Source organism: Vulpes lagopus, chromosome 9 (genome assembly GCF_018345385.1).
Source record: "Vulpes lagopus strain Blue_001 chromosome 9, ASM1834538v1, whole genome shotgun sequence".
In the NCBI taxonomy this organism is placed as follows: domain Eukaryota; kingdom Metazoa; phylum Chordata; class Mammalia; order Carnivora; family Canidae; genus Vulpes; species Vulpes lagopus.
In genome coordinates, this window is record NC_054832.1 from 62,420,151 (window position 1) to 62,443,471 (window position 23,321).

The 23,321-nt window shown below is 33.9% G+C and overlaps 1 protein-coding gene across 1 annotated transcript in view; it reads right to left on the bottom strand.

Moving 5' to 3' along the window:
• The window catches only part of C9H8orf34 (chromosome 9 C8orf34 homolog), a 376,775-nt gene that overhangs the window by 242,776 nt on the left and 110,678 nt on the right, over nt 1-23,321 (bottom strand).

Sequence of the window (23,321 nt, forward strand, 5' to 3'; positions counted from 1 at the left end):
GGGGGCCATACAGTGACATCACAGGTAGAGAGAGAGAGAACAGAGAAATTATGAGGTTCTGCTTTTATTGGGGTTCAGGGTGGAAGCCTAGGGTTTTCTGGGCTCACTCTTTATTGTTCAATTTAAAAACTAAGAATGGGAATTAAAAGCACGGAGAGAGAAAAAAACAAGTGACCCGAATAGTAATTGAAATCAACCAAGATCTCTAAAATAAAAGAGCTTCAGCCAGAGGAGGTGGCTTGGACCTTTATCTAGTCTACTGCGGTTGATAATGTGTTTATCAGATTAGCCATCTTTGAAGTGGACACTCTGACAATCAAGGCTTAAGTGGGGCACTTGCAATTCACAAAAGAATAATAGAAAACCAATTGTTCGGGTTGATCTATAACTCATCACTCAGACAGTAATTTACTCATTTATTAATTTTCTTATATTTATTAAGACACACTGTGTGCCAGATACTGCTTCATTTATTGGGAAAAACAGTGGTAAAACCAAAATTTGGTGGTTTTATCTGAACAGAGGGATTACAGGTCATTTTAGTTTCTTCTTTTGGTGTTTCCATGTCTTTGTAGTATTGTGATATATACTTGTCTTATAAGGAGAAAAAAATGCATTTAAAAATAACCTGATCTGAGAAACACAGACCTAATTTAAATTATGTTTCTCTATAGTTTTTAGTATTATAAGATTTCTGAATAATTCCTTAAAAATTCAGACCTGATCTTCTGGGTTTTTACAATTCTCCAAAATATTATACAAATACAATACAATACAAATATAGTATAACAATACATTCACTATAATAGTAATTAATATTAATATTACACCAAAGGCAACACCAAAGGCAACATGTTAAATACGATTAGGACATATATGATGAATATTTATCCAACTGCTATCAAGGGACAGAAAATAGTTGGATATCTTAATACCGATTTCTTAGCCCACATGTAAATGTACCAGATAAATTTTATCAGGTGTTTGTATAACAGCAAATAATTGGAATTCCTTCTGTATTTATGTTCCCATAATCAGGAAATCAAAGCACTATAATGGCTTTCAGGTCTGAAATCAAATTATTGGATTAAATTACTAGAAAGGCACATTCACTTGTCACAATCCAATATCATTTGAAGTATAACAATTAAAATTAACAGCATTATTCTTAAATTTTAAACCTATATTTGTTTTTAAAAATGAACTGAAGTAAAGGCATGCTTTAGAATTTTACAAAATTATGAACATATTTACAGCTTCAGAATCAGTTTTGGCCTATATGTCTGAACTGTTATTTATTTTGTGAATTTCACTTTGTCCAAATGTACAACAGTGATGGTGGGAATTACAAAACCTATTGTATCAAATGAGTTCACTGGTAGCAGAGTTAAAGTACAGAATTCTGTACATATGCTAGATACAATTACTTAAGGGTGTGGACTATATTAAAACCATTTCTACATGTGTGACATATCTGGGGATAAAATGATAAAAAGAATGGCAAGAATGGGCAAGTTGGGTAAAAATAGATCCTTGGTTGTCAATATGGGCAGAGTAAACAGAACAGAAATTTGATGGGGCAAATTTTCATCCTTTGAAGTTTAATTTTATAGATAGAGTATTAAAAAGGTTTTGATAATTAGTTCAATGTTATTAATCTCATTTATGTAAAGAAACAATTGGGGTTGGAGATCTGTCCTATTATAGGCTCAAAAGATAAGAATGGGGACAAAGACACTGACCACGTAACAAAAGAAAGGAGTGGGTTTGGACACTGTAAATGAAAAATGTGAAATAGAATTTAGAGTTGAGTATGATCAAAGTTGAGAGCTGCAGAATCAGAAATAACTCCCTGGTTGCTTACTGGGAAGTTAAGTAAAATGATAGATGCCATTGCTATTGGAAAGTAGAACATAGAGGATAAAGTGCTTGATATGCAGCCTGTTTAACGCTAGCTGGTAGCACGACTTTTAGTGAGAAATAGCTGATGAACAAAGCAATACAATGTGCGGCAAACAGGGTTCAGAGGAATTAGGAAGTGAGTATTTTACAAGTGACAAAATGGGATTCTACTTTGTCTATTTTTCATTTTTTTAAATGATAAATGTATTTTTTATTGGTGTTCAATTTGCCAACATACAGAATAACACCCAGTGCTCATCCCGTCAAGTCCCCCCTCAGTGCCCATCACCCATTCACCCCCACCCCCCACCCTCCTCCCCTTCCACCACCCCTAGTTCGTTTCCCAGAGTTAGGAGTCTTCATGTTCTGTCAGAATGATCAAAGCTCTTTTGATATATATGTCTTTTTGAAAATGTTTTATCTATAGAAATTTTTGAATGTAATCTGTTTACTTGCAATAGATTAAAACAGCAAATATTTCCTTGGATATATTGCTTATATTTGTTTAAGCTAAGTAAACAAATTTTTATAAAAGGATTTCAGTGAAGAAAGCAGTTCTTAACACTATATACAATACACCACAAATGTTATTACGTAGCAAAAGAAATTTTAAAATGCATGTTAAAAGCAGTAAGTTCTTGAAAATATTTTAAGTATATTTAAATAATTTAAAATGTCAATGCTAAACAATCTAAATCCTAATTATTCCTTAAAAATGTATATATACATATTCCTTTGCCCTCCTAAGGCTAGATGCCTCTAGAGGTTGAGATTCTTAAGTAAGTATTTTAAATTTAATAAGAAAAGCATTTCTGGTCAAAAATTCAACCAAAGATCACAGATTTGCTTAGTATTTTCAATCAGCAGAAAGTTAACCTATCCTAGAAGTAAACCAGACCTACTCTCACCAAGTAGCCTACTCCCACTGGCTAATTCACAATGAGTTCAACTGCTCAGACTACTTTATCACATTTGATCATACTCCACATTATTTGTTTTTTTGTTTTTGTTTATTTTTTAATTCCACTATAATTAACACACAGCGTTATATTAGTTTCAGGTGGATGATACAGTGATTCAACAATTCTACACATTACTCAATGGTCATCATGAGAAGTGTCCTCTTATCCCCCTTCAATTATTTTGCCCATCCTCCCAACCCACTGTCCCTCTGGTGGCCCCCAATTTGTTCTATGTGAGTCTGCTTTTTTTCTTTTTCTTTTTTTCTTTATTTGGTTTGTTTCTTAAATTCCACATATGAGTGAAATATATGGTATTTGTCTTTCTCTCACTGACTTATTTCACTTAGCATTATATTCCCTAGAGCCATCCATGTTGTTGCAAATAGCAAGATTTCATTATTTTTTATGGCTAAGTAATATTCAATTATATATATATATTATACATTATATATATTTATCCTTTCATCTATTGGTGGACATTGGGTTGCTTCCATATTTTTGCTATTATATATAATGCTGCAGTAAACATAGGGGTGCATGTATCTTTTTGACTTCCTACTGTTTTCTACAGTGGTTGCACCAGTTTGCAATCTCACCAACCCTGCACGAGAGCTCCTTTTTCTCCATATCCTCATCAACATTTTTTTTTAAATTTTAGACATCCTGATAGGTATGAGGTGATATCACTTAGTCTTGACTTAGATTTCCCTGACCATAAGTGATGTTGAGCATCTTTTCATGTATCTGTTGGTCATCTGTATGTCTTCTTTGGAGAAATGTCTGTTCATGTCTTTGGCCCATTTTTAATTGGATTATTGCTTTTTGGTGTTGAATTGCATTGTCTTTATATTTTTAGACACTAACCCTTTATTAGATATGTTATTTGCAATTATCTTCTCCTGTTCAGTAGCTTGTCTTCTAGTTTTGATGATTCCTTTGCTGTGCAGAAGCTTTTTATTTTGATATAGTCCTAATAGTTTATTTTTGCTTTTGTTTCCCATGGCTCAGGAGACATATCTAGAAAAATACTGCTACAGACAATGTCAGATACATTATTGCCTATGTTATCTTCTAGGATTTCAGGTCTCCACTTAGGTCTTTAATCCATTTTGAGTTTATTTTTTGTGTGTGGTGTAAGAAAATGGTCCAGTTTCATTCTTTTCAAGCTGTTGTCCAGTTTTCCCAACATAATTTCTTAAAAATATTTTTTCCCATTTAATATTCTTGCCTCCTCTGTCAGAGTCATTGACCATATAACAGGAGGTTTATTTCTGGGCTCTCTATTCTGTTCTACTGATCTATGTGCCCATTTTGTGCCATGACTATACTGTATTGATTACTACAAGCCTTGTAGTATATCTTGAAATTGGAGATTGTGATACCTTCCAATTTTGTTCATGCTTTTCTTTTTTTTTTTTTCATTCTTTTCAAGATTACTTTGATTATTTGGAGTCTTTCGTGATTCCATGAAAATTTTAGGATTATCTGTTATAGTTACATGAGAAATGCTCTTTGTATTTTGATAGGGATTGCATTAAATCTATAGATTTCTTTGGGTAATATGAAGTTTTTTTTAATATGAACATTTTTAACCATATTTGTTCTTGCAATCCATGAGCATGGACTATCTTTCCATTTGTTTGTGTCATCTCCAGCTACCTTCATCGGTGTTTTATAGTTTACAGAGTACAGTCCTTTTACTTCCTTGGTTAAGTTTATTCTTAGGTCTTTTATTATTTTTGGTACAATTGTGAGATTGTTTTCTTAATTTCTCCTTCTGCTACTTTGTTATTAGTGTATAGAAATGCAATAGACTTTTGTATATTGATTTTGTATGCAGTGACCTTACCAAATTCATTTATCAGTTCTAGTAGTTCTTTGGTGGAGCCTTTAGGGTTTTTAATGTATGGTACCATGTCGTCTACAAACAGTAAAAGTTTGACTTCTTGCCTATTTGGGTGCATTTTTCTTTTTCCTGTCTAATTGCTGTAGCTAGGACTTCCAGTGCCATAGTGGGTAAAAGCGGTGAGTTAATGTCCTTGTCTTGTTCCTGATCTTAAGGGAAAGCTTTCAGCTCCTTGCCATTGAGTATGAGATTAGCTGTGGTTTTTATGCATATGGTCATTATTATATTGAAGTATGTTCTCTCTAAACCTACTTTGTTGAGGATTTATATCATGAAAGTATGTTGTACTTTGTCAACACTGGGTCACTTTGGAGTGGTGATGGCATCCTTTGAGGCTATTTGCATACTGACAGGATTGTGGCCCTTCTTTGCATGGACTCCTGCCAAAGGTGAATTGAAGAAGGTGCATCCATAGGAGAAAGTGGGGGAGGCAGGGCACAGTGTTAGCAATCTAGGTGGAGAATGTTCTCACTGGCTCCAGCAGGTGTCCATGTATTTAGGCCAGTGAGGGGTGGGGTCAGGGGGAATGGTTCCTACCAGCCTCTTTATTCTGGAGAAGTCTCCTAAAGATCCCTGCCCCTCCAGCACATGTTCTGAGATCAGCAAATAAATCTCAGGTATTTTCCAAACTGCTGCTTCTATACTGTATCTCAGTAGGGCTGTTTGTCTCTTTTAGGGTGGAACTCAGTTCCCTATCACCCTCTTTCTCTCCCAGAGCCAAGCCCACTGATTTTTTAAAGTTCCAGGTGTTTAGTGCCATTGAGTATAAGAACTCTCAAAGTTAAGCCCCTCTGGTCCCAAAGCCAAAGTTTTTTGTTGTTTTTGTTTTTGTTTTTCCCACTGCACGTACCCCATGCCTGGGGTGCCTGGTATGGGCTCTGCTCCTTTCTCCTCCTCTGTGCCTATGGTACCTCTCTCTGCTATGGATGGATGTTCTGGGTTCCTGACCATGTCTCCAACCTTCCTACCACTTTCAACGTGTCCTCTTCTCTAAGTCCAACTGTGAGGAGTCTGTTCTTCCAATCTTCGGGTTGTTTTCTGCATTATTTACATTATTATTTAATGTGGGTGTTATCTAGGTGTCTCTGTGGTATGAGCTGAGCCTAGGATCCTCCGACTCTGTCATCTTCCCCAGAAATTTGTTTTCTCTTCTTAATAAAACAAGATGTTTATGGAAGCCTGAGATCACATCTTAAATTCCTTTGTTTTCTCCATAATTACTAGCATAATTATGATTTCATAAAATAGGCATAAAATTTGTATAAATGAATTAAAAATAATTCATAGAATGAAAATCAATGCAAATGTGGTAAATTATGAAGTATCTTTATGTTTTACTAAAAATCATATAAAAGATTCATGGACAACACTAATACATTTTTAAGCTATATAAAAAGAAGGTCTACAAGGTGCAATGCAATCTATTTAAAATCATTAAATATTTCTTACAAACTCTTAAGCTTTTGAGTAAATTATTTTAATCCTACCAGTTCACAAAAGGAAAGTTATGGAACACATAATCACACATTAAATGTTTAACACAAATTTGCATTAAATGTTTATTTTAATAATCACTGTTAAAGCAATCCACACATTGAACTTGAATTAGAGTTAAAAGAAAGTAAGGTAAGCAGATAGTTAAAAGCTTTTTCCTACTGTCCCTTCTTTTATTTTTTTCCAGCTTTGAGATATAATTGACATACATGTTTACTGTATAGCATAATGATTTGACATACACATATAATGCAAAATGATTACGATAAGGTTAGCTAATGTACTCATCACTTCACATAATTATCATTTTGTGTGTGTGTGTGTGTGTGTGTGTAGTGAGAACTTTTAAGATCCACTTTTTTAAGCAACTTTCAAGTATACAATATAGTGCTGAAAACCTTAGTCACCACGCTGTGCATTAGATCCTCAGATCTTGTTTATCTTATAACTGGAAGTCTACATCTGATCACTTGCACCCATTTCTCCCACACCCTGACCTCTGCCAATCAGCACTCTACTCTCTTTTTATAGGTTAGGGTTTTTTTTTTTTTTTTTAGATTTCACAAACTGGTGAGGTTATAGAATATTTGTCTTTCTCTGGCTGACTTATTTCACTTAACATAATGCCCTCAAGGTTCATCCACATTGTCACAATGACAATGGCAGGATTTCCTTCCTTTTTTGACTGAATAATATTCCATTATATTATATATCATAAGTATAGGATATATACATATATATGTAAATAATCACTTTCTCTTTATTCATCTATCAATAGGCAATCTAGATTGTTTTCATGTTTTGGCTATTGCAAATAATACTGCAGTAAACATGGAAGTCAGATATCCCTTTGAGAAAGTGATTTCATTTCCTTTAGATACATACTCAGAAGTGGAATTGCTGAATCACAGTTTTATGTTTTAGCAGCACCCCCATGCTGCTTTCTATAGTAGCCATATGAGGTTACGTTCCCATCAACAGTATACAAGGGTTCCCTTTTCTCCACATTCTTGCTAACACTTGCTATCTCCTTTTTGATAAGAGACATTCTATTAAAACAAACTGAGGGTCGCTAGAGGGGAGGTAGTGGGAGAATGGGGTAACTGGATGATGGATATTAAGGAGAGCACATGATTAATGAGCATGAGTACTATATAAGAGTGATGAATCACTGAACTCTACCTCTGAAACTAATAATATACTCTATGTTAATTAATTGGATTTAAATTAAAAAGTATTTGAAAAAAAAAAGAAGCCTAGGCCTTAAGATACTTTACATGTTTCTACTTTTTCTCTTGTATTTCTGCCATCCTTATGAGAAGGGTATGTCTATGCTAGTCCACTAGCCCCAAAATGAAGATAAGAAACATTTGTAACACACCTGAATGACAACAAACAAGCCCACTCTATATCAGCTGACAGTAGCCAAACTCCAGACACATAAGAAACTCCAATTGAGATATGTTGAACCCATCCAACCAAGATCCAGCATAGGTCAGCTGAATTCCAGGAAATTAGGAAAAATTAATTTTATTGTTTCAAGCCTCTGAGTTTTGGGGTAAAACATTACACAGCTATAGCTAACTGAAACAAACTAATCCTAGAAGTAGAATATTGCTTAATAAAAACTTAAAATATATCTCATTGGCTTTGGGATACAGTGGTAGATGTTGGCTGTAAAAACAGTGAGGAAATTATTATAAGAGGCTGGAAAATGGAGGCCAGTGTTATGTGGTATTAATCATTTGGTAAAACTGCCATCTCTGGTTAAGATAAAAAGTGATCAAATGAAGTTTCAAAATTGCACAAAGAGATATCTAAGAAAAAAATCTGTAAACATTACTTACTTGCTTTTAGCTACATATGATAAGTTTCTTCAAGAAATAGATGAGTGCAAAAAATAACTCACCAATTTGCAAGCAAAATGTAGAAGAAATATTAAAAGTCTGGCCAAGCTTCTTATATCCAGCCTTTCTTGACAGCTCAAGATTTTTAAACTAAGATAATCCTTGTATAAATATTAAATTCATGGCCCTGCCAGAAAGAAAAGGCCTCAGAAAAGTGAAGAAATCAAGGATGTGATTCTAAGGCCCTTCATTAAGACTTCTGAAAAAATTAAGAAGGCATCTTATTTAGGATGTTTTTTCACAACATCTAAAATACCATTAATGAAATCTGGAGAGAGATGCAGGTCCTGAAAATAATTGTGAATGTGGTTTTTGGCACAAGAAGGTGAGAGAAATCAAAAACAAAGAAAACCTCAAAATTATTTAAAACAGTTGAATTGGCAAAAAGCACCTGAAGTAAAAGGCACTGAGACTACAAGATGTAAACACCCCTTGGGGCCACCGTGTTTCTACAGGAAAGAAGCTGAAAAAGTTGCTCAATGGTATCTTGCCCTCTTCAGAAGTGGCCAAAGACATTAACAAACACACACACACACACACACACACACAAAACACAAAAACACACACAAAAAAAAAAAAAGAAAGAAAGAAAGAAAGAAAGAAGAAAAGGAAAGAAAAGAAAAGAAGAAAGAAAGATCTACAGGAAGAAGCCACAGCTATGGAAAATGACAGATGGAGATTCTCAGGGAACCTAGTTCTCACTCCTACAGAAAAGAACTGGGACCCAATTAAAGAACACTTCCTAATGCCTTGGATAGGAATACCTAATATGTGCCTATACAAACCAATAATTTCTATAAATCTCTCATTATTTCCCTTTTCTAATGGGAATATTTAATGTAGTCACCTCACATCAATCTTACCACTTAGTGGAGAGGAAGAAACAAAACTATCATCAGTCACATATGTTTCTCTATATAGAAAAATCAAAAGAATTCAGAGAGAGGCAGTTTATAATAAATGAGTTTGGCAAGTTTACAGAATATAAGATAAAATTAGAAAAATAATTTTCATTCCTACATTACAGCATATTAAAATGGTCATTTATAAAACCATTTAAAGTAATAGCCCAAAGTAGAAAGTTATCTAAGAATCATTTAATAAAATTTGCATGGCTTTATTGAATGAAACTATATGACTTTATCATGTAACATTATAATATTTAATTAAATGGAAATATGCCATGTTCACAGTAGAATAACTCAGAAATAATGTCAATCCCCTCATATCAATCTAAAATACAACTCCAAACCAAATGAAATAACAGAAGTAAGCAAAATAAGCCAATAGAAGAAAAAGAGGGCCCAGAAATAAGACAAGTAACAGAAGCATGCATACTGATGGACACATAATGAATTTTTCAATAAAGTTATAGGAAATATATTATCCATATGGGGAACATATGTCCCAACTTCTTCCCATATTAAAAAAAATAATTTCAAGTAGATGAAATACCTAAATGTAAAAAACAGAACTTTTAGGAGAAAATAAAAAATAACTATTTTCATGACATCAAGTAGGAAAGTCTTTCTTAAAACAATATTACAAGTTAATGTTAAAAATGTCTGTTAATAGAAAGGACTATTTAAAAAGTGATGACAAGCCTCAAACTTAGAGAATATATTTTAGAAACATATAACCAATAAGAGTTGACATCCAGAATATAGAATTCACAAATCTAAAGAAAAAAATGCTGGCAAAAAATATGGGCAAGAGAGACAAGCAGGCATCCAATCTTATTGAAAATTATAAAAGCACTAATTGAATCTATAAGAAACAATTTTCATTGAAATGTTTGATGACAGCTAATGTGAGCAAGGATTAGGAGCAAAAATTTTATAAACTGTTGGTGGAAGTATAAATAACATAACGCTTAGAAATTCTGCTTTACCTAGTAATGTTAAAAATGCTCATGCCAAATTGGTAGATTGAAATTCATTTGGTTGTGTTTTTCTCTTTCAGTTCAAACACATTTTTATTCCTCAGTTAATTTCAACATTTCGTGTCTCTCTCCTGATTCTTAGCTGATTATGTTACTTTTTAGTTCAATGGGAAAATAAAAGCAATCAGAAGAGAATTTATCTTTTCATCAACAAACCCACTGCTACTAGCATTCTTATCTACAGTGACAAAAAAATGAGCTATCATTTCTTCTTTTCTGGCATACAGAAGGTACTTGATATGTACAGTGAATTTAAAAAAAATGACAAAACTTAGGTAATGTATGATTCAATGGTTCATAATGCTTTATCAACACTGCTAGTCATTGGAATATGTAAATGTAAGTCAAGACCACAATAAAATACTACTTCACATCCATGAGGATGACTATAAATTAAAAGACAAGCACTAGCAAATATGGAGGAATTGGAACCCTCACATTGCTGGCTGGAATGTAAAACGGTGCTGTCACTGTGAAAAATAGTTTGGCAGTTTTTCAAAGAGTTTAAACAGAGTAACATCTGAGCCAGCATTTCCATTCCCTACATATATGCCCAAAGAAATGAAAACACACATCCACACAAAAATGTATACATGAATATTCAGAGAAACACTGTTCAGAATAGCCGAAAAGTGGAAACAACTCAAATGTCCATAAATTGATGAGTGAATGAACTAAATTAGCCTATCCATACAGTAGGATGTATGTTACTCACCAACAAAAAGGAATGAAATACCGATATGAGCTACAACATCATTGAACCTTGAAACATTATGCTAAGTGAAAGAAGAAAGTCACAAAAGAACACATTTGTTTGACTGCATTTATATGAAATTTCTAGAATAGGCAAATCTATAGAGACAGAAGGTAAATTAGTGGTTGTCTAGGGACGATAGGCTTGGTCAGGATGGGGAATGGGTACAAGGTTTCTTTTGGGATAATGACAATGTTCTAAACTCAGGTTGTGCTAATATACTTTGAAGATAATAAAAACCAGTTTGCATTTTATTATATGAATTATTATCTTGATAAAGTCGTTAAAATAATGAATTAAACCCATTTTAGCATTTCCCCTTTCATTGTGGAGTATGGTACATAGTGTAAGGGAAAACATGGATGTGGAGTCAGATGAACAACCAGAAGCCAGAGGGAAGTATTTATTCTAGCTCTACCAAGTACTACTTCTGAGATCTTCAGCAAATCACTTAATCATGTTAGTCTTAGTTTCCTTACCAATAAAACAGGAAAAACACAACCACTTCATTGGGCTGGTCCCAAAACTAAATTCAATAACACATCAAAAAGCCCTTAGCATACTTGCTAGACTTAATAGAGACCCAACATTATCTTTCCTCCTCTCCTCCACTATCTTCCACACCCTCACACCTGTGATCCAAAACATTTTGATCTTTATTATGGGAACTTTCTTTCTAATAAAAAAGTAGAAGAACAATATAAACCCCTTTAAAGTCATACACATTTTCATCAATTATCAACTCATGGATAAACTCATTTCATCCTATCTCCATCCACATCCCTTCCACATCCCCCCTTCTCTGCCCAAATCATTTCAAAGCAAATCCCATTCACTGTATCATGTCATTTGTAAATGGCCAAGTATATATCTCTAAAAAGGGAGAGTGCTTTTGTAAACAAATACCATCATCACTTTCAATAATAAAGTAACAGTATTCTTTAATATCAACAAATATCTTATTAGTTTTCAAATGTCCTTGATTATCTCAGAGAAGTTATCTGTTTGTACAAGTCAGATTCTACACAAGACTTTATATGATGTGACTGACTTTTATGTCTCTTTTAATCTACAGGTTTTCCTCCTATGTCTCATTTTTTCTCCCATAATTTTGTTGTTGCTATTGTTCAAAAAAACCAAATTGTTTGTCCTGTGAGATTTCCGCAGTCTGGATTTTCCCCTTTACATTCCTGTGATATGGCCTGAAAGGTCCCTCTGCCCCTTGTAATTGCTGTAAATTACCAGTTAGTTTTGGATAAAGTTTTTGTTGCTGTTGCTCCCAGCAACATTGCTTTGGAAAGAATGATTATACACTAGCCACCCCCCGCCAACCCTTATCTGTGGTTTTAGTTACCCACAGTCAACTACATTCAGAAGTAATTGATCCTTCTCACATATCATCATAACATCAACAGTAGCCTCACATCATGTCACGATGCCTACATCATTCATCTCACTTCTCTCATCACATAGGCATTTTAACATCTCTCATCATCACAAGAAGGGTGAGTACAGTACAATAAAATATTTTGAGAGAGACTAGAGTCACATAACTTTTATATATTGCTGTTTTATTTATTATTGTTGTTAATCTCTTTGCATAATTTATAAATTAAACTCTATAATACATGTGCATGTAGGAAAAACATAGAATATATAGGGTTTCGTACTATCCATAGTTTCAGGGCTCCACTGGGGTTTTGGAATATATCCCCTACAGATAAGGGGGGATGACTATAGTTCCAGCTGGAGGCACATAATATCCTGTTGACTCTTCTTTTCTGATGTTTGCAGCATTGTTAAGGATTGCTTAGATCTATTAATTCACTAGAGACTGCCAAAGTGACTGTCTAGTTTTATAAGACCATATTCATTTGTTTCTTGGAAAACTTCTGTAAAGAGAAACTTCATTCAAATATTTAGTTACTCTGAAGTACAATTTGTATAGGAAAGGCAGATTAAATGTGTGATTCTTTCCCTTTTCTTTTATCAGTTTTTAAAAGTAGTAACTTTGACCTCCAAACATACTTCAAAGATTATTAATTTTTGGATGAACATAACAATTTTAAAATGTTACATATTATTCAATGGATTGCAATTATTATTCATGTCAAATTTTCTCAACTCTTTCCAGTGGGACACTATTTAAAGTTGGCTCCTGAGCTCTTTGACACAGACAAGTGATCTTTCACATGTTCTTGCTTTCTGGCATGAGAGGTTATTTTAGGTTCATTTTGCTTCCATCTCAGAATCAGTCATTATTTCAAGGGGTGTCGATTCATTTTAGTGGTAAATACATTTTAAGACTAGATTCTGGACACTGGGTATACTTGTTATTTGGGGGACAGTAGACAGATCCAAGAAATATGTATGTTTTAAATATTTTATTTTGACATAATTCAGGCTTACAAAAATTGAGAAAAGAAAAAAAAAGGAATTTCTGTATGCCTTTTGTCTAAATTACCCAAATGTTGTTAATGTAATAATGTCAACACTGTTGGTTAATATTTTGCTGTATCATATTCTTTCTTTTTTATATTTATACATAAAATTTCCCTAGAACCATTTGAAGGTAAGTTGCAAATATGATACTCCTTACCTCTAACCACTTTAGGGTATATTTCCTAAAAAGAAGGACATTTTCTTTTGTGGCTCCAGTATAATTATCAAAACCAGTAAATAACACAAATACAACACAATATATCAACCTTTTTTAAATTTCCTCAATTATTTGAATAAAGTTGCTGATGGCAATAGAGAATCCTGGATCATATATGGCGCTCAATTGTCATGTTCTTGTTGTTGATTAATCTCCTTTAATGTAGAACAGTTTTTAGTATTTGACATTTATGACCTTTACGTTTTTTTAAACATGTGGGTCAATTATTTTTTGGGGGCCCCTCAATTTGTCTTTTTCCAATGTATCCTAAGATTATAGTCAAGTCATGCATTTTTGGCAAAAATGGCACAGAAGTGATGTATTCCTTTCCTATCAAAAGGCATATAATGCTGATTTTTCTTATCACTAGTGATATTAACCTTGCCAGGTGGTCAAGGTGGTGTCTTCCATGTTTCTTCATTGTAAAGCTGCTACTTCTTCCTTGTTAATTATTAAGTATCTTCTGGGGAGTAACTCTGTCTCTATGTAAATAATGTCTAATTCATCAAAATTTCACCTATTAATTTTAACATTGTTTGCTGACCCTTCCCTGCATCAATTACTATGATGGTTGCCAATTTGTGATTTTCTAATTTCACAGTTCCTTCTAAATTTATTTGTTGGTACTCTACTGTGAGAATGAGTCTCCCTTTCACCTCCATTTGTGTGTGTATGCATGTATATCAGAATGGCTTATGGATTATTATTTTATTGGATGGACTACATATATACTAGTATCATTATTTTTAGGCTTTAAAAAGTTCCTAGAAGGAGCTCCTACAAATAGGCTCTCATGTCTTTTCAAAACATTCCATCATTCTTTGATTGCATCGTTACTTCCTGACACTAAAAGATAATCCAGGCACAATGCATACTTTATTAGCTGCAGCCCTAGATTCAGTCATTTCTCCAAAGAGAAATTAAAAGAGTTCCTTTTAATAGAGAATGATATTGGGCAGCTCAGGTGACTCAGCGGTTTAGCGCCACCTTCAGCCCCAGGGCATGATCCTGAAGACCCCGGATCAAGTCCCACATCCAGCTCCCTGCATGGAGCCTGCTTCTCCCTCTGCCTGTGTCTCTGCCTCTCTCTCTCTTTTTCTCTGTGTGTCTCATGAATAAATGAACAAAATCTTTAAAAAGAAACAGAGAATGATATTCAGAAAATAGTATCTGTTTTCCAGTTGTGCTCAGTGCCAGTGGGGAGCGCATTTTATTTTTAAAAATTAAAAAATAGGAGTTCTTTTTCCTTTCTCAAAAAGTAGTTATTAAATTCCACTTAAATTAACATACAGTGTAATACTAGTTTCGGGTGTAGAATTTAGTGATTCATCAAAAAAATATGAGTTCTTAATGATGCTTCCTCTTCAAAACAGAATTATAGGATTTTTACTTAATATTGGTCCTACACCTGTATTTTCTTTCCCAATGCCAAAAATTCTGGTTCTTAAGGATATCAACATAATTACTTCTTCACTATATCACACAATGCATAGACAATAATCTCTTTGTAGTAATGCCAACACTATCCATCAATGATACAATTGCCAAAAACAATTTAAAAGTTTACTGCTGTTCCTTCTGTCCTTAGGGAACAGATAACAATCAAGTCACTGTGTTTATAATAACTGGGAGTATTTTATTTCAGCGTGTTTACACCATCAACCTGAAACACAGTTGTGCTGATTTGTTTCATTTTGCTTTTCATTATTAGAAATTACTGTTTTAAGATTTTGTTTTAAAATTATATATTTAAATGGTCCCAAATGCATATATATTCGCATTTCTAAGAAATCAAGCCTCTATCCCTATCCTCTCTCTCTACAGCTTTCTATAGGTAACTTTAAAAAAAAAACAGCTGTGTGTGTGTGTTTCACAGTATGACAGATTTTGCTCTTGTTATTTTGGTTTTAATATAAATAAATATGTATCTATATTTTCTTACACTTACTCAGATAAATGGTAGCGCACTTACAAACATATTTCCTCTTCTTGCCTTTTTCATTTAAAAATATGAGTTCTTAATGATGCTTCCTCTTCACAACAGATTTATAGGATTTTTACTTAATACTGGTCCTACATCTGTATTTCCTTTCCTCATGCCAAAAATTCTGGTTCTGAAGTCTCTATAGAGACTCCTAACTCTGGGAAACGAACAAAGGGTAATGGAAGGGGAGGTGGGCAAGGGGATGGGATGACAGGGTGATGGGCACGGAGGGGGGCACTTGACGGGGTGAGCACTGTGTGTTATACTACATGTTGGCAAGTCGAACTCCAATTAAAAATATACAAAAATTGGGGCAGCCTGGGTGGCTCAGCAGTTTAGCACTGCCTTCAGCCCAGGGCGCGATCCTGAAGACCCTGGATTGAGTCCCACATCAGGCTCCCTGCGTGGAACCTGTTTTTCCCTCTGCCTGTGTCTCTGCCTTTCTGTGTCTCTCATGAGTAAATAAATAAAATCTTAATATATATATATATATATATATATATATACACACACAAAAATTAAAAAAATAAAAATTAAAAAAACAAAGTTGTGATTATCCAAAAAAATGAAGTTTCTAGAGAGGTATTGTTTCATTTTTACAGCTATATAATATTCTATTGTGTGGATGTACTATAATATATCCAGTATTTTTCTTTTAGTAAGCTGTTTTGCTATTAAAATATTTAATTTTGCTATTACAGTATCATGACAAGGTATAATCTCACGCATAGGTCTTTTCATATTTTTGCCAGTGTGTCTTTGGAATACAGTCAAGGAAACAGGATCATTTGATCAAAAAGTACAGCACATGAAGTTTTTTAAATGTTGAAAATTTTTCCTCCATTGTGTTTATACTATTTTGCATTCTCACCAGCAATGTCTGAAAGTGCCTGTTTCCTCACGGTCTCACCAACAAGGTATTTTAATTAACTTGGGGATTTTTAAAAATCTGATAGGTAAGCAGTAGTGTTTACTTTTGATTTCTCCTATTCTGAATGAAGCCTAGTATCTTTTCATATGATTAAGAAACATTTTCATGTTTTTTCTGTGAGGAATTTATATGGTTCATTTTTAGTGGAATTTAGGCCTTTTATCCTCTGTTCTATTAAGCTTAATTTAGCTTTACCTGTGATGTAAACTGCAAATATTTTTCCTTGATTGTCATTTTTCACATCTCATTTTTGAGAGATAGGTTTTTAAGACAAAACATGAACAATAATCATACTAGTAGTCTCCCTTAATATTAAGACTATTGCTTGTTACAGATCAAACGTATGACCAACACAAGATATTAAGCAGTTTTATGGATTTTCCTCTACTGCCAAAAATATATGATACACATGCAGGTGGTCACATGTGGGTGGGCAAGAGATTCTGTAACACAGAAACAAGACAAAGGATCATAAGAATGTAAGTATGCCCTAAATCCCAAAACCATTCTCCAAATAACTATACACATGCCAGCACATACACATATTCACACATACACACACACACACATACACACACACACACACACATACACACACACGTGCGGAATGCAATCCAGATTTGTTTGCTTGGGGAGAAATGAATAGAAATGGAAAGTCAATAACAAAACAAATCTGTGTAGTGAAAAAATATCTTATCTTTAAAGGAGTTAAGTTTTTAGTCCTTCCGTTGGTATGCTTAGTGAAAGCAATCACCAGGTGGCTAGAAAGCCCATAGCATATTATGTCTATACCAGATTTCAATGTTACTTGTATCATATAAGCAGTCTGAAATAATAAAAAATAGTCTCTCTTGGAGCTTCTTACTTCTTAGTGAGGCAACATAATATAGTATTTAAGAAAAAAGGGTTTTGGAGTTAAATTCATACTCAAACCTGAATTATACAGTATTTTATCTGTATCTGTAAAATTACACAAGTTACCAAACTCCATGGGTTTCAACTGTATTATGTATAGAAATGATATAAGAACTTTCTCATAGGGCTTTTGTGAATGTTAATAAGAAAATGTACTTAAGGGACACCTGGGTAGCTCAGCGGTTGAGCATCTGCCTTCATCTCAGGGCGTGATCTCGGAGTCCTGGGATCGAGTCCCATATCAGGCTCCTTGCATGGAGCCTGCTTCTCCTATCTCTGCTTCTGTGTTTCTCATGAATAAGTAAATAAAATCTTAAAAAAAAAGAACATGTACTTAAGGCACCTGACATAGTACCTGTTATATACTATATGCTTAATAAATATTATCCATTATTATGCACCTAGTTAGTCTTTTGGATGGTCTCATGTATACTTAACTTACATGTTGAAACATTATTTGAGAACATGAACACTACCCTGTCTATCTCCCTTCCTAGATTTCTATCATACTAGAATTAGAGTTCTTAATATAATAAAATAACTCAAGGAGAATGTCTTGATAGTAAGAAGTATGGTAAAAGGCCACAAAACTGGATTAGAGAAATGGAACATATTTACTTCCAGCTATTACACAATTATTTCCCAAAAGCTTTGTGCAGACTTAGTAGGCACTGTGAACAAAGAATTTCTAATAAAGATAGTAATTATTAATTACTATTATATTAATAATATAATTATTAATTAGTAATTATTAAGTGATTATTCTGCACCAGGCACCTGTAATAGGAACTACACTGGCATAATCCACTGAAGAGACTATGAGTATAGACTTTGGAGTATAAACTAACTGGATTTGATTTCCAGTTCTTCTATTTACTGTGGGATGAAGGGGGAACTTATAAAACCCTAAGAGCTCTGATTTTTTTCATCTATTAGTCTGATAACTAACAGTAACTATATCATATACATGACATAATTCAGAACATGGTCTGTGAGGTTAATGTGCCTGAGTCTGTGTCCCACCTCTATTTTCAGTAATATAACCTCTGGTAAGTTTGTTAACCTCTCTGCATCCCAATTTTGTCATTTGTCAAATGGGAATAATAGTATCTAATTTCATAGGATATTAGTAAATATTTAAGATACTGCAGGTATATAATTTAGAACACTGCCTGGCATGCAGTAAGTTCTTAACAAATATATTTTTTTCATTAGGATAAAATGGTATAATCTATAAGAAATGTTTATCCCAAAGTCTAGAATATAGTATGCACTAAATAGTTCATTATTATTACATCCATTATTATTATTATTACACCTATTTAAAAATTCAAGGCCTAGAAACTCAAGCTGTCATTCAATAGTTAACAAAGTTAGTGAAATGAGATGTCTAAATGATGATTTGTCTAAAAGATATGCAAACTGTCTATAATGCTAAATACTCTAAAATGTATCTTTTACTTACACCAGAACACCAGGGAGCTCTGTCCTATACTTCACTATTTAGACTTCTGTGGAATTGTTCCAACCAACCTTAGCTTTTGGGTTATGATATCTGCCTAGGTCAGCAGACATTATTCAAGGAACTCCTATGAAACTAATGATTTTATTTATTGTAAGAGTACATTGTTTTAAATTATAGTAAAACAAATGTACTATCTCAAAGCATTTTTAAGTATACAATTCAGTAATGTTAAGTACATTCATGATGCTGTGCAAACCAGTGTTGAGAGGACCTCTTTCATCTTGTGAAACTGAAGCCCTACACCCATTAAAAAACTCCCATGTCCCACTCCTCCCAGTTCCTGGCAACTACCATTTTACTTTCTGTTTCTATTATTCTATTTTATATAACTCCTATAACTGGAATTAGATAGTCTATATCTCTCTGTGACTTTTTTTCATTTTGTATAATGTCCTCAAGGTTCATCCATGTTCTAGCACCTGGCAAGACTTCCTTCCTGTTAAGATTGAATAATACTCCATCACATGTATACATCACATTTTGTTTATCTGTTCATCCATCAGTGGACTCTTGGTTGCTTTTACCTTTTCACTATTGTGAATAAGGCTAAAATATGTGCAAATAACTCTCAGAGATCCTGCTTTCAATTCTTTTGGATATATACCTAGAAATAGGACTGCTGGATCATCTGGTAATTTTATCTTTAATGTTTTTAGGAACTGCAAATGTTCCGATTTCTCTACATCCTCACAAATGCTTATTATTTTCTGGGGGTTTTCTGATAGTAGTCATCCTAAGGGTTTGAGATGGTATCTCATGGTGGTTTTGATTTACATATCTCCAATGATGAGTGATATGGGGATTTTTTCATATGCTTGCTGGCCATTTGTACATCATCTTTGGAGAAATGTCTATTGAAGTTTTTTTTTTTTTTTTTTGAAATCAGGTAAATTGTTTTATTGTTGAATTGCAGGAGCTCTTTATATATTTTGGATATCAGCCTCTTATAATATATATATGATTTGCAAATATTCCTCATAATCTAGAAGTTATTTTTGTACTCTGTTGATAGCCTTTGGTGAACATAGCATAAATAAAGCATAAATAGTTTTAAGGATATTATTGATACATTATATGTATCTACTTCATGAAGATAAATGGGGGATAGTTTTCTTAAGATTCAGTAGGAAGAATAGTTAGTTTTCCTGTGAACAGGTTTGCTATGATGCTGTCAGTAATGATGATACCACGTGACAAAAAGTTCAACTGTAGCTCAACTAGAATGATGATATTGAGCCTCAAACTGCATTTTGTGCAGGGGACTCATATAATTCCTATGCTCTGTTATCTTTGACTTTCCCAAACAATCCTTTTATATGTTTTATATTTTAGATATTTTAGCCATCTGCCTAAAATTATTTTTGAGTGGGAGAGCAACTGATGTTATTTTCAATAGTTACTAAATCCACAACATTTCACAGAGAAGGAAACTAAAGCTCAGCATCTATAAATAACTTTCTGAAGTCCACATAATTAGTAAATGGCAGGAGCCAAGGTTCAATCCAAGGTTTACTCTGTGGATTTTTCCAAAATATCAGGCAGTTTCTTTAAGCAGTGAGCAAAAATTTCCATACTATGAGACAAGAAGTGTCATTTGTGATGTGGTTGCTACATCTTCTCTAAGAACTCAGAGGAGTTGAGATCACTTTCTGCAAGAGTGAACAGGGGAGGTTAGAGCTTGAAAAATGGAAAAGTTAGAGAGAGGTGAGGGGATGACAATGAGCAAAAATGTGGAAAAAAAAACAAAAAAAAATATGACTTAGAAGTACTGTGGTCTAGCTTCCTTACACTATTCCTTGTTGAACACAAAACAGACTCTGAATAGAGAAAAAGAAGGAAGCAAAGCATAAAATATAGATTTGAGTGACAAAATGGAGACTGTTTATTCTAGTATTAGAAATCTGGACTTAATTTGGTAAAGAGCAGGGGAGTCATGGAAAGTTTTTAGCAGGATTCTCTAAGTCTCCCTAGAACCAGAGGCTATATCAAGTGATATATTCCTAGGGTCTCTCAAGTGAACCTGGAAGAGAGTAAAGGAAGCAGAAGACAGGGGAAGAAAATAGGCAAATATATGGGTTCGGGAAAAGTCTCCTCACAGACTGACGTCAGAAGGAGCCCTGGAATGTAAATGACAGGTGACAAAATTATTTTGTCTTATTTCAGTAGGTAGGTAGGCCGAAGGCCACCCCAGGCATCCCTGGGCAGGACAGACTGAAGCAGTCCTCAGGAAGAGAGTGAGCCCATAAGCACCCAACCCCGACCACACTTGAAGAAGTGGCCACACTGCTCCAGCGAACAGAAGCTGAGCAGTAACCGGCCATGTCTACTATATGGCACTTTGAAGGATGAATTGGAATGCTAGCGGTCTCAAGAATTAGATACAGATATGAAAGGTCATACTATCTGAACCTGAATAGTGGTTGAGAGGCAAAAATGATAAGCTTCTTCAGAGTCTCTGCCTCCTAACCCCCAAGCCTGTGAATATGTTCCATTAAATGACAAAAAGGACTTAGCATGATTAAGGTTAAAAATGTTAAGATTCAATTATACAGATTAGCCAGGTGGCCCCAACCTAATCACATGATGCCATACAAAGTGGAAAGCTTTTCCTGGCCACAGGTAGCGAGAGAGGAGATACTGCTGGTTTTGAAGATATAGAAAAAAGGCCATGCACCGAGAAATAGGGCAGCCTCTAAGAGCTAGACAAGGCAAGGAAAGAGATTTCCCCTAGAACTTTAGGAAGGAATGCAACCCTATAATACCTTGATTTAAGTCCAGGGAGAGTCATGTTGAACTTCTAAACTATAAAACCCTAAGACAATAAGTTGGCATTATTTTAATTTGTTACAGCAGCAAAAGAAAACCAATACAGTGGTTAAGGAGAGAGGAAGGGCAATGAATAAGAAACAGAATTCCCACAACTAAAAATAAAAGTCTTAAAACTAACATTAGCCTCTGTTTTATTTTGTTTCCATTTTAAGTAAAATTAATCATTCTTACTACCTTTATCAGGATTCATAAACTTTAAAAACCACAAGGAAAAAATTATTTCAAAAAATTACAATTGAATATAATTGGAATAGGATAGTAAATAATTAGTACTTTATAGAGGATAAGAAAAATGATCTTCAGCGAACCCCCAAAATTGTTAATGGAAGATTAAAAGGAAAAAACTTAATTGATTTTTATTATTACATTAAAAACACAGGTGTCAGGTAACACAAGTTGTAAATCATTGTTTAGTTGTTGTTGTTGTTTGTTGTTTTTTGGATATGTCTGAGATTCACATTTTCTTACCAAGAAAAATGCAGGACTGTGAGCTTCATGGTCAGCAGAGAGCGCCATAAGGCCAACTCTCTCCTCCACCAAGGCTGCTTTCCAGGAAGGCAAAGAATAGTGGCTATGGCTCTGGCAGCCTGTGTTTGCCTCTTATTATCTGGTACTCTTAAAAAATTTAATATAGGAATGGGAACAATTTCTTTGCACTGTCATAACTATTTTTTAAATAAGAGTTTATTTATGACAATTGTTGACATCTCAATAAAAATTAAAAATAATAAATGTGCAATAATTTCAGCAATTTCCATGAAGTCTTCAAAAATAGGAATGTCAGGTAAGTAAATGAAAATTAGCAATGTCTGCAGTTTAATTAAAGAGAAACTCCTCTCAGCAAGTACTTGGAAGAAAGAGGGTTTTGGGGTAAGGATGTGTCCTGAGGATGATACTAACCAAGTATCATGGCATCCAGTGAGGGTGAGGGTAAAATCTATTTTCAGTTCAAAGAACAATTAGCTCAATATTCTTTAGCTCACCAAGATGGTGTAGACACTAACCCCATTGCTAGTTAGCACCCAGAAGAAAGAATAGGGCCAAGTAGAATCACACAAGCTAATTTATGATTAGGGCAGTCAGGGCTTTGCAGAATATATTGGAAGGAACAACTGAACCTAGAAATAGAGATGATGAGGCCTTGTACATAAAGTGAACACAGAATATAAATGCAGGAGCAGCAATTATGAAATTTCTGCAAGTTGTAAGGAAGGTCATGGTGTAAGAAGGAGGCCAGCTGGGGAAAAGACAATGATGGACACACAGAGGACGAAGACTAGAAAAGCAGGACAAAGCCAAAAGACTACATCTGCTACTTGTTCTAGTTGCTATTGTTTGTAGCCAAGATCTAGTCAAGATCTAGTTTTGCACATAGTACCGATATAAATTAATTTTTAAGTATTATTATGGCTTATTTTATGCTTAAAAGTATATTGATAAATTTTACTTAATACAGAAATGTATTTTTATGGTACAAAATTCAAAAGGTATAATCCTATTTGGAATAGAAGAATACTAACCTTATTGTTTTTGTAGAAATAATACAATTATTATATTATAGTTTATTTTAAAATGTAATGATTTATAGAATCCCATTTTTTCTTGTACAAT